The following is a 12,400-nucleotide window of genomic DNA, read 5'->3' as shown; positions in this document are numbered from 1 at the left end:
AAGAAACTTGAGGATGGCATATGTGGATAGACTTCTCTGAATGGGAAAAAAAGCCAACATGACCATATTTGTGTTTCATGAAAATACTCACCAAATAGGGACATCAGCAGAGGAAGATGTTAATAATGGAATGGACAGGATGATATTTTCTGTAGATAATAGTGAGTCTGTTTCCAAAGTCACTCTTGTTACCATGCAATGGACTCATGAACAAAGTGGCTGTGGTAGCAGGGTGGAGGCTATGCCTGGTCTCAGCAACGTGGACTCCTACTCACCAAGTCCTACCTGGCTATGGCCACTGCTGAGTCCCTATCTACCAGCAGCAGAGACCAGTTCTGAGCCTCAGATATGGCACCATTCCCCAGGGTGATTAGCTAGTTACCTGATTACATTGGACTGCTTGCTTCATGGAAGGGGCAGCACTTTGTTCTTACTGGAATAGACATTTACTCTAGCTATGGATTTGCTTTCCCTATGTGCAGTGCATCTGCCAAAATTATCATCTGTGGACATACAGAATGCTTATCCATCATTATACTTTTCCACACAGCATCGCTTCTGATCAAGGAACTCATTGCACAGCAAATGAAGTGTGGTGATGGGCCCATGCTCATGAAATTCATTGGTCTGAACATGCTCCCTACCATCCTGAAACAACTGGCTAGATAAAATGGTGGAATGGCCTTTGAAAATTTGTTTACAGTGTCAGCTAAGTGGAAATACCTTGCAAAGCTGGGACAAAGTTCTCTAGGAGGCTATGTGTGCTCTAAATCAGCATCTAATAGATGGTGCTGTGTCCTCCATAGTCAGGATTCACAGTACAGGAATCAAGGGGTGGAAATGTGAATGGTATCACTCACTGTTACTCTTACTGACCTGCTAGTAAAATTTTTGTTTCCTATCCCTGTGATCTTAGGTTCTGCAGGCCGAGAGGACTTATTTCTAAGTTCTTTTCAAAGACTTTATTTTTAAGTAATCTCTACAACCAACATGGGGCTCAAATTTACAAGCTCGAGATCAAGAGTCACATGGTCTGCTGACTGAGCCTGCCAGGCGCCCCTAAAGGAGTTATTTCTAAAGGGAGGAATGTTTCCTCCAGGAGGCACAGTAATGATTCCATTGAACTGGAAGTTAAGACGGCTAACCCAGCCACTTGGAAATCCTTATGCCTCTGACTTAACAGGCAAAGAAGGGAGTTACAGTGCAGGCTGCAGCCACTGATTCTGATTGGGAAATTGGAACTGCTATTTCACAGTAAATGTAAGGAAGAGCATGTCTGGAATATACGAGATCCTTTAGGCGTTTCTAAGTGTCACCATGCCCTGTGATTAACGTCGTGGATAACTACAATACCACAATTCAGGCAGGACTACTAATGCCCCAGACTTTTTACGGATGAAAGTTTGGGTCATGCCACTGGGTAAAGAACCATGACTGGCTAAAGTGCTTGATGAAGGTAAAGAGAATACAGAATGAGTAGTGGAGGAAGGTAGTTATAGATACCAGCTAAGACCACGTCACCAGTTACAGAAATGAGAGATGTAATTGTCATGAATATTTCTTCTTTATTTTGTCATGAACGTGTGTATGTGTGTGTGTGTTAAACAAATACCTTTGTCTTCTTCCCTCTCTTACTCTCTTATTATGTAACTATGTCATATTGATTTTATAACACATTATTTAAGTATTGCTAGCTTCATATCATAGTGTTTAAGTTATGGCATATCAGATAGAAGAGTAAACATCCTGCAAGGACTTTGTATCTTCCCTGGGGAAAGAATTTTGTGAGTGTTTCATTGTTGCAGGAATGTCAAGTGGAAGTATGACCTTGCTAGTGTCTCTACTTGGAAATGAGGGATCCCTGGGTGGCGCAGTGGTTTGGCGCCTGCCTTTGGCCCAGGGCGCGATCCTGGAGACCCGGGATCGAATCCCACATCGGGCTCCCGGTGCATGAAGCCTGCTTCTCCCTCTGCCTGTGTCTCTGCCTCTCTCTCTCTCTCTGTGACTATCATAAGTAAATAAAAAAATGAACAACGGTTTAAGGAGTGCCAAATTGACAGGGGGTTCACTCGTGATCATTAATTTTATGTGTCAACTTGGAGAGTGTTTGGGATGAGATATTCGCTTTTAAATTAGTGAACTTTGAATAAGCAGATAGCTCCCCATAAATGTGGATGGGTTTCATCCAATCAGCTGAAGGCATGACCAGAGCAAAAAAGAACTGCCTCTCCAAGCAAGGGGAAATTCTCCATATGAAGGCCTTTGGACTGGAAGTGTACCACTTAGGGTCTCCAGCCTGCTGATCCACACTGCAGATTTTGCACCTACCTACCTCCATAAATGCGTGACCTTATTCCTTATTACACACACATGTATATACACATGTACACACATGCACACACACACCTCGTTGGTTTTGTTTCTCTGGAGAACCCTGACCTGGGTAATGCACAAGGTGATTCCAATGATGGAAGAAGTTTGATAATCAATAGTCAAAACCAATTATAGCTATTCCATTCCTCTTAGCAAAGATTGCTGTAAGAATGCAAATGTCCTTCTGCTCATTGCCACAACAATCACTAGTAGAAGGAATGGAATAACATTAATTGCAAAATACAAACTATAAGACTTTTCCAAGGATAACAACATTGCAGAAATTCTAGATTGCTTTGGGTTTGGTGATGATTTTTTAGATATAACACCAAAAGCACGATCCATGAAAGAAAAAAAATTTAATAAGTTAGACTTCATTAAAATTAAAATCTTCAGCTTTGTCACAGATACTGCAAAGAGAATGTAAAGATATCCACTGCCTGAGAGAAAATCTTTGCAAAAGCATACCTGATAAAGGATTGGTATCCAAAATATTCTAAGAACTTTAAAAATTCAACAATAAGACAACAGAGAATCCAATTAAAAAATGGGTCAAAGGTTTGAACAGAATTCGTCATTGCTGGTAGTGGTGTGTGTGTGTGTGTGTGGGGGAGGTGGTTCTTTTCTCTAAAAAGGCTTTCTTCTTTATTAAAAAATGATGCAAATAAGGACCATTCTTCCCCAGGTCTTGGATATTGCTGTATGAAGAGGAGATGCTCAGACCTTTTCCATCTGCCTTGCAGTCATGAGGAGACAACTATTGTAAATGGTATTGTGTTTCTAATTTTCAATTTCAATAATTTATTGTTGGTATATAAACAATTGACTTTTGTATATTAACGTCATATCTTGAAATTTTTCTATAATCACTTATTAGTTCCAGGAGTTTTTTTTGTTGGTTCTTGGGGATTTTCTACAAAAACAATCATGTTGTCTGCCCACAAAGCTTATTTATTCCTTCTCAATTTGTGTATCTTTTCTTTTTTTTAGCTGATTGCATTAGCTAGGACTTTCAGTAGGAAGTGGTAGAAGGGGATATCCTTACCTCACTCCTGATCTTTAGGGGAAAGTTTCTCACCACTGAGTAAGTTGGTACCTGCAGGCATTTCATTAATGCACTTTGTCAAGTTGTGGAATTAATAGAAGTTAACTTCTATTCCTGGTTTGCTGAGGGTTTTTATCATAAATGTGCTTTCAATTTTGTTGAATGCTTTTCTACAACTATTTGTATAATTATATGTTTTTTCTCTTTTGATATGTTGATGTGATAGATTACATTGATTTTTAAATGCTGAGGCAGCTTCCATACCTGGAATAAGGTATGTTTATACCATAATCGCCTTTCTACATTGTTGGATTCAATTTTCTCATGTTTCATTTAGGATTCGATTTTCTTATGTTTCATTTCTTATGTTTCCCTGAGGAATTTTGCATCTTTGCTCATGATAGCTATTGATCTGTAGTTTTCCTGTCTTGTAACTTCTTTGTCTGGTTTTGGAGAGGATAATCATGACCTCATAGAATGAGTTAGGAAGCGTTCTCTCTGTAATTATGAGCAACATATTGATATCATTGCTTTTCTTAATGCTTCCAAGTGAACCCATCTTGGCCTGACATTTGTTATTTGGAAGGTTATTAATTATTTATTGGTTAAGCTTATCAATTCATTATTAATTTAATTTCTTTAACAGATATAGGTGTATTTAGATTATCTATTTCTCTTTGTGTTAGTTTGGTATATTTTGTTTTTCAAAGAATTGCTCTATTTCATCAAAGAATCAAATTTGGGGGCATAAAGGCATTCAAAATATTCCTTTATTATTTTTTTAATGTCCATGGTATCAGTAGAGATCATCTTTAGTTCATTCTAATACTAGAATTTTGTATCTTTTTTTTTTTTTTTGTGGTTAGCCTGGCAAGATATTTTATCAATTGTCTTGATCTTTTCATAGAATCAGATTTCAATTTAATATATTTTTTCTATTGTTTTCTTGATTTTAATTTCATCTATTTTTGTTCTAATTTTTATTACTTCTTTTCTTCTGCATGTTTAATTTGATCTCCCTTTTCTATATCTTAAGATGGAAGCTTTGATTATTGATTTTGTATCTTTTGTTTTTTCAGTTACATGCATTAAATGCTATAAATTTAAATTTAATTTTAAGCACTGCTTTCCCTGCATAACATAACATAACACACATTTTGATGAATTGCATTTTCATTTCACTTAGTTACAAATGTTTTAAAATTTCTTTTGAGACTTTTTTGACCTACGCATTTTTTAAAAAAGATTTTATTTATTTATTCATGAGAGACACAGAGAGAGGCACAGACAGTCAGAGGGAGAAACAGGCTCCCTGTAGGGAGCCCGATGTGGGACTTAATCCCAGGACCCTGAGATCACTCCCCGAGCCTAAAGCAGATGCTCAACCACTGAGCCACCCAGGTGTCCCAAAGACCTATGCATTTTTTAGAAGTGGGCTTTTTAATTTCTAAATATTTTGGGGCGATTTCTAGCTCTTTCTGTTGCTGATTTCTAGTTTAATTTCACTGTGCTATGACAGCATACTTCATATAATTTCTCTTCTTCAAAATTTGTTATTAAAGTGTGCTCTATGTTCTATGATCTACTCTAATTTGGGGAATGTTCCATATGAGTTTGAGAAGAAAGTATATTCTCTTATCATTAGATGAAATATTATATGAGTGTCAGTTAAATCTAGCTAGTTGATGGTGTTATTAAATTTAGTGGTATCCTTACTGATTTTTTTGTCTGCTGGATTTGTCAATTACTCATAGACACATGTTTAAGTCTTCCACTAAAATGGTGGATTTGTCTGTCATTTTTGTCTCCTGTATTTTGATGTTTTTCCTTAAGTGTAATAAAGACTGTTATGTTTTCCTTGGGGTTAATCCCTTTATCATTATGCAATGCTTCGTTTTATCCTGGTCACTTTGCTTACTCTGAAGTCTGCTTTGTCTGAAATTAAATAGTTACTCCAAGCTTTGTTTTGATCTGTGTTAGCACAGTGTATCTGTCTCATCCTTTTGCTTTTAATCTATCCATGTCTTTATGTTTAAAATGGGTTTCTTGTAGATAATATAGTTGGGTCTTGTTTTTTTGTTTTTTTAGTACACTTTGTCAGCCCCATGGTTTTTTTTTTTTTTTTGGTTGTTGTTGTTGTTTGTTTCGATTTTATTTATTCATTCATGAGAGACACACAGAGAGAAGCAGAGACATAGGCAGAGGGAGAAGCAGGCTTCCTGTGAGGAACCTGACATGGGACTCGATCCCAGGGCCCTGGGATCATGACCTGAGCCAAAGGCAGATGTTCAACCACTGAGCCACCCAGGTGTCTCCATGATGTCTCACCCAGGTGTCTCTGTGTTTTAATTGATATATTTAGACCATTCATATTTAAAGTGATTATAAATGCAATGGGATTAATATCTACTGTATTTATAATTCTTTAATTTTTTACTCTTGTTCTTTGTTTCTTTTCTTTTCCTCTTTTTTTTTTTTTTTTGTCCTACACTTTTTCTGCCCTTTCTGGTTTTTTTTTTTTTTTTTTTTTTTAAGATTTTATTTATTCATGAGAGACACACAGAGAGAGAGAGAGAGAGGCAGAGAGACAGGCAGAGGGAGAAGCAGGCTCCACGCAGGGAGCCTGATATGGGACTTGATCCTAGGACTCCAGATCCTAGAACTCCAGAATCACGCCCTGGGCGGAAGGCAGGTGCTTAACCGCTGAAGCACCCAGGGATCCCTCTTTCTGGTTTTGAATGAGCATTTCTTTGTTCTCTTCGCATTTCAATTATAGTTCTTTTTAAAAATTGTTAGTGGTTGCCTGGAGTTGGCAATATACACTTACAACTAAATCCACTTTAAAATAACAATATGCCACTTCACAGATAGTGCAAGTATTTTACAACTCAATCTTCTCAGTTTCTCTCTCCCATCCTGTATGACAATTCTGTTCATTTCTCTCATCTATAAGCTATAATCACTTGACTCATTGTTGCTATTATTTTTAACAAACTGTTTAATGTATATCTGAGTTTCTGATCTATATAACTTTTATTCTTTCTGAAGAACTTTAACATTTCTTGCAAGTTAGGTCTACAGGTGACAAATTTCCTCAATTTTTGCTTGTGGAAGTCTTTATTTCTCCTTCATTTCTGAAGAGTAATTTTGCTGAAGGCAAAATTCTAAGTTGATGTGGTTTCATTCCAACATTTTAAATATTGTACTTCCCTTTGTTTTTGCTCACATGGTTTCTAAAGGGAAATCTAACATAACTTTTATTTTTGTTTCTTTACAGCTTAGATATTTTCCCCCTTCTATATTCATTCAAGATTTTCTTTTTGTCTTTGCTTTTTTTTAAGTTTGAATATGATATTCCCAGATGTATATATATTTTTTTGATATTTATTCTACTTGGTGTTCTCTAAGCCTCCTAGATCTGTGGTATAATGCCTATCACTAATTTTAGATGATTCTCAACCATTAGTCTTTCAGATATTTCTTATATTTCCTTCTTTCTCCTCTTTCTGTTTTTTTTTTTTTTTTTTTTTTTTTAGTTATTTATGATAGTCACACACAGAGAGAGAGAGAGAGAGAGGCAGAGACACAGGCAGAGGGAGAAGCAGGCTCCATGCACTGGGAGCCCGACGTGGGATTTGATCCCGGGTCTCCAGGATCGTGCCCTGGGCCAAAGGCAGGTGCCATACCGCTGCACCACACAGGGATCCCTCCTTCTGATATTTCTATTGTACATATGCTACTCCTTTTTAATTGTCCCTCAGTTTTTTGATATTTTGTTTTCTTGATTTCATTCTTTTTTTTCTCTTTAATTTTCAGTCTGCAAAATTTCTACAGATATATCTTCAAGCTCACTGATTCATTCCTCAGCTGTATTCAGTTTGCCAATGGGCTTATTAAAGGCATATTTTCTACTTCTCTTCTAGTGTTTTTGATTTCCTTTTGATTCTAAAGTTTCCATCTGTTATAGATACAGATATATTAATTATCTGTTCTCACATGTCCACTTTTTCCATTTAATTCTTAGCATATCAATCTAGTTATTTTATTTTTTAAAGATTTTATTTATTTGAGAGAGAGAGAGCAAGCATGAGAGAGAGAAAGTGCACATGAGTAGAGGGAAGAGTAGAGGGAAAAGGAGAAGGAGAAGCAGACTCCCTGCTGAGGGGAGAGCCCAGTGCAGGACTCCATCCCATGACCCTGAGATCATGATCTGAGCCAAAACCAAGAGTCAGATACTCAATGGACTGAGCCACCCAGGAGCCCTGACTGTCCTACTGGGTCTGATGTCTGCTCTGTCTCTGCAAATTATGGTTTTGCATGCTACATGCTTTGTAATTTGTTGTTGAATGTGAGAAATGGTGTATTGGGTGAAAGGAACTGAGATAATAGGACTTTGGTGTGAGGGTTTATATTCTATGCTAGGAGTTTGTGTATACTGTGTGTTCTAGCTACAGTGTCAGTGACTAAAATTTCCTCTAGTGTCCTTGTTTTTGTCTTCTCTATTGTCTTTTTATTTTTCTAGAAACTTTTTCTTAAATAGGGTCTGAAGCTTGCAGTTCTTCTATCTGTGATCCATTATTACACTACTGTTATGACTTTGTTAACATTTGTTAAGTGGAACGTAAGGCACTAGACGGTGGACTGCAGTTTAATAACAAGAAAAACTGAAATAGAGAAGTTTATTACTCACTGGTCCTGGAGGAGGTATGGGGAATGCCTCAGGGGCTACATGGGGAGGTCCAGGCAGAATGCAGACAGCAATAGGACCTGGAGTACATACATTTATTAAGGATCATGGGTGGAGTGCTTTGAGGTTCCAAGGCCAGGGCTGGACTGGTCAATTCAAACCAAAAGAGTAGGGGTCTTATCTAAGGGGAAGGCCCTGTGAGGTGGAGGAGACTTTTGATCCCACAGGCTGTTGGGGAAATCACATCAAAGACTTATATTTATTTATGATTCTGTGATCTACTATTTAGGGCATGCACTTGCAAGAGGTACTAGTGTCAGTTTAAAGTCCCTGCAGGCCACTTAGACAAACTAAATGGATGCTAAACTCTCAACATCTATAGATAGGATGTAGGTGTCCAGAGGACAGAAAGTGTTCTATAATCCCATGATCAGGTCTCAGTCTTTAGTGAGTCTGTGCCCTTGGGCTGTAGCTTTCCTGATGAGTATTTCTCAGAATCCTTTATCTTTTACATGGGACAAGAGGTCTACTGAGGGCTGGATTTGGGTATTTTCCTTCTTTAAATTCCAGTAAAACAGAAATCTATAGGCTCCAGTAAAATTTCTCTTGAGGTGAGAGAGAATATTCTTATTCAGGATAGCAGTGCTCTAGGAATAGTTCAAAATGGTTACTTTTCCCTTTTGCCCTCCAGAAGAAGGAGAAAATTTTTCTCTGATCTTCACTGTGAGAATCTGATGAGGTTTCTGGAACTGGAACTGACAAATGCATGCAGGTCCTCCACATTTACCTTCCAGGATTGTCCACACTGAACCTCTAACAATTCATCAATTATTGTTTAAGTTTTTCTATCAGTCTGTGGTTCTAGGAGCATCTGTTTCCACAAAGCTGTGAGTCTCTGTATTTCCTTATCTGTCCCTCCAATATGGGGGATGTGGATCTAAAAAGAGTTGTTGATTTTCAGTCTGTAGTTCTTTGTTACTGTGTGAGCAGAAGGAATAACTTTCAACCTCTTTACATGTTGGACCTCTCTACCTTCTTATGGTGCTAAGATCTTAAATTGCCTCTGTAAGGATTTTAAGAGGCAGAAGAGTGTTGCTAGTTTTGGAAAAGACTAGCCAAGACTAACCTAGAATCTGGGAGCTTGAAGACAGAATCAAGTGTAAGGCTCTGGCATGGATCTTTGGTTTCTGGGGCAGTCACCCATATAAAGCCTTAATTTCCATCACCAAGCTGGTTCTTGGGAATTTCTTTTGTTTGTTTTTCGTTTTTATTTTTTAAGATAGGGTAGGGGAAAGGGGCAGAGGGAGGGAGAGAAATAGAGAGAAATTCTTAAGCAGGCTCCACTCCCAGCACAGAGCCCAGTGCAGAGTTTGATCCAACCACCCTGAGATCATGACCTGAGCCGGAATAAAGAGTTGTATCCTTACCCAATTGAGCCCATCCAGGCACCCCTCACTGGTTCTTAGTTTGATCACTAATAATGTTAGTACTGCCTGCTGCTTCTCTCATGTCCTTCACATTATGCCTTAACAACTGTCATTTCAATATATAACCTTAAATTTTTGCCAAGAAATCCTAGCTGATTTTCTGTGATGATTATTAAATATTAATATTATTAAATATGGACTCAACAGGCTTGAATCAGAGTTCTAATTCTTCAAATTATTAGCTCTATATTCATGGGTCAGCAGTTAAGTAGTCTCTGCTCAATTGGGGACAGTGTGTTGTGATGAAGAGAAAGCTAGGCCAGAGAGCTAACGATCTAAATCCTAGCCCTGATTTTTATGACTGAAATGTTTTGGGGGCAAGTTCAACTTCTCTGAGTGAGTATTGCACAAAAGACAGCTATTCATAAAAATCATTTGTTGAGCAGATAAAGAGATTTCTAGACAAAACAGTGTAGACTGAGACTGCCTTAGCTTTTCAGAGACACAAGGAAATGTTGTCCATTGTAGTCCTCTCTAGGACCAACCCCTTTGCAGAGAGAGTGGCTTCTCTAAGTACATTGATTAGGTAAGCTGACCTCTGTGGTTCTCAATGACCTCATCTATGAAAATATTGGTGTCAAGACTAACTCAGTAAATGTAAAATGCTTAGAACAATTCTTGATGTGTAATAATCACTCAATAAGTTGTAATAGTATTATCAGTCACATCAGTAGCAGAATAGTGGTAGTACAAATGACTATCCAGTTGTTTTGAGGCTTCCATGAGGTAATGAGTATGAAGTATGTGGCCCATGCCCATGCCAGTGCCCTGTACAGAGAGCCCTCAATAAAGAGCACCTGTTACTCTGTCTGGTGATGCACGCTATCCTATTTCTGATGAACTACCTCTTTCCTTTTCTGCCATCCCCAAGAACCCCCTCTCCAGGGTTCTCCCATTTCTAACACTATCTCATTCTGAGATAAGACGCTATGATTTGTCTGTAAGAAACCCAAGACAGTTTTCATAGAATTTTCACTTTGAAGAGGAATACACATTCATCAAAAGTTCGTGTGTGATGTTCCAAAGACCTGAGTGCTTCACTTCATGACTATTCAAAGATAGGCAATTTGCTTGATTCTTCTTCTTCAGTTTTCATCCAGATGTTTGGTGTTACTTAACAAGAAGAGTGCCTGTGTGTCGCTCTTTTGTCAGTGTTGAAAGCTATTTGTGAATATACTTGAAATCAAATAACAAAGATATATTCCTCCTTAGCTTTTCTTTTCACTATATAATCTTATTACTATTCTTGAATTACAAAACCAACCACAACAGTCATCTGGATGGCAACTTGCATCACGTGAATCAAGAATCCAAGGCAAGTCAGATCCACTATAGCCTAACCCTATCTCCAAACAGATGTGAGATCTACTATCCAGTTGTGTAATCTCCATACTTCCTCCCTCTGTATTTGAACCATGATATGAGTTTATGAAGGAAGAGAAAAAAGAGATGAGTAATTAAATGAAGGAGAAAACAAGTCCAGGACTAAGATGGTAGGTTTGAAACTTAGATTGTATGTCCACAAATTGGTAAAAACCAAGTAGACAATGACTCTTCCCCTTTCCTGCTCAGGATTGTCTGTCTTCATTTGGTAGAGTGAGGCAAATCATGGTTAAACAGTAAATGCAAATATCACGATTCCTGACTTCATTTAGCCTCGCTGCATTTATTAAAACTTATATATAACATCTTGCCTATCCAAAATATAACATATGGACCATGTGGGTGAGTGTGTTAGCAGAACCTTTACTTGTACAGCCTTTGATTGTGGAGGCTTCAAAATAACCTGAATGTTAAATCGCTATTTAAAAAAAAAAAAAAAAAGATTTTGACTTTTTAAAACCCCTGTAAAAGGAGAAGAAAAACACCTTAGGTAAGAATTTCTTAAAGTCTCCAGAACAGGCTAACAGGGCAAGGAGATCTTTGAAGTGCAAGAGAATTTTGAGACGCTCTCAGGGAGGAGGTGAGTCTGTGGGGGCAAAGTCCAGGGGCAGAGACTTTCTAAACCAGAGGGTGAGGGCCTGGAAGCTTTTGAACCTCAATAAGGAATTTGTTCAAACTATTCTTGTGTGTGTGTGTGTGTGTGTGTGTGTGTGTGTGTGTGTATTTAAAAGTGGGGAAACCAACAAAAACAAAGGACCTCTTTACTAGCATCTCAAAAAAAAAATCCATTGGTACACCTAAAAATCTATATATTATTTCTGCATTGCCTCTGTAAAATTTGCATCCTTTGAAAGAAGGCAGCTAATGAGTTTAGGTCCAAAGCCAGTGGAGAAAAAAACTCTTATAATCTTTTAGTGTGTGTTTTGAGCCAGATATATTACAGGCCTGTTTTTCATGAATCTCCAACCTTCCCCCTAAAAAAAATCAGTATGCTTCTTTTTAATGAAATCTGTATAGAGGAAAACTGTGGAGAAGAAAGAAAAGATAAGAAAACCTGCCAGACATAGAGCATATAGCAAGGTGTATGAAATAGTTCAATCTTACATTTTAAAAATTCAATTTCATGTTAGTGAGGACTGGAAAACTTGAACTTTTGAACACTTTTACAATGTGCTCAAATAAAAATAATCCATTGTATTATGGAAAAGCTGTATTGTCTACTTTTGAAATTCTAGTACTGTTTGAACACAAAGACATCTTTCTTCAAAAATGTGCATTTTAGGGGGGCCTGGGTAGTTCAATTGGTTTAGTATCTGACTCTTGGTTTCAGCTCATGAGCTAAAGGTGGTGAGATTGAGCCCTGCCTGGGGTTCCATGCTCAGTATAGGGTCTGTTGACATTCTCTCCCTCTGCCCCTCCTCACCA

General features: G+C 37.8%; 1 long non-coding RNA gene across 1 annotated transcript in view; it reads left to right on the top strand.

Annotated features, from left to right (window-relative positions):
- Window positions 1–12,400, top strand: part of LOC144323908 (uncharacterized) — a 55,134-nt gene that overhangs the window by 20,167 nt on the left and 22,567 nt on the right. The window contains exon 2 of the long non-coding RNA XR_013389257.1: window positions 3,059–3,142. This is a non-coding gene — a long non-coding RNA (uncharacterized LOC144323908). The remainder of the gene's footprint in view (window positions 1–3,058; window positions 3,143–12,400) is intronic.

This window comes from Canis aureus, chromosome 11 (genome assembly GCF_053574225.1).
Source record: "Canis aureus isolate CA01 chromosome 11, VMU_Caureus_v.1.0, whole genome shotgun sequence".
Taxonomy (NCBI): Eukaryota; Metazoa; Chordata; class Mammalia; order Carnivora; family Canidae; genus Canis; species Canis aureus.
The sequence above is the reverse complement of the archived record's forward strand: the minus strand, read 5'-3'. Positions and strand labels throughout refer to the sequence as shown.